Source organism: Chrysochloris asiatica, unplaced genomic scaffold (genome assembly GCF_000296735.1).
Source record: "Chrysochloris asiatica unplaced genomic scaffold, ChrAsi1.0 scaffold00097, whole genome shotgun sequence".
NCBI lineage: Eukaryota > Metazoa > Chordata > Mammalia > Afrosoricida > Chrysochloridae > Chrysochloris > Chrysochloris asiatica.
This window is the reverse complement of record NW_006408615.1, coordinates 5,999,550-6,000,186: the sequence shown is the minus strand read 5'-3', so window position 1 is coordinate 6,000,186 and position 637 is coordinate 5,999,550. Positions and strand designations below refer to the sequence as shown.

Below are 637 nucleotides of genomic sequence, written 5' to 3'. Positions count from 1 at the left end.
AGGGTATAAGATCAACATACAAAAATCAGTTGGATTCCTCTATACCAAAAACGACAGTGTTGAAAAGGACATTAGGAAAGCAATACCATTTACAACAAAAATACTAAGTACAAAACTCCTGTTTGCTAACATTTTTGTACCCATTTTGAACACCTAAGATAAATGCCAGGTTCCCCATTAAGAAGAGGTTAAGTCTCAGTGTTTGTCCCCATGACTTTGATCAGGTGACCTTATGCTCAACATCATCTGCAAGAACACTAGGGAACTGTAGATTGTAAACCTACTAACTCCACAGCCCACTGCTGTAGGGTCACAGCTTCCCTGTAGGACAGAGCAGACCCACCACACAGGGTGTCCAAGGCTGTCAGAGCTTGATGGAAGCAGACTGCCACAGCGTTCTTGTGCAGAGTGGCTGGTGGGTTGGAACCCCTGTCCTTTTGGTGGAAGAATGTAGGCAAGAGATGAGCAGACCCTGTCTCCAGTCCACATTCAATTCCCTGTGCAAGGACCATGGAGACTGATAAAGGGAAGGGGGAAGGACCCCAAACCAAGGGTCGGAATCCTGCCTTGCATTCTTCCCCCCTCCTTGGACACCCCACAGACTCCAGATCAGCCATCTCCCCCACATTCCCTATGT

The 637-nt window shown here is 47.3% G+C and overlaps 1 protein-coding gene across 1 annotated transcript in view; it reads right to left on the bottom strand.

The window, feature by feature from the left end:
* Positions 1-637, bottom strand: part of SMC1B (structural maintenance of chromosomes 1B) — an 87,098-nt gene that overhangs the window by 11,911 nt on the left and 74,550 nt on the right. The gene's annotated exons all lie outside the window — the stretch shown is intronic.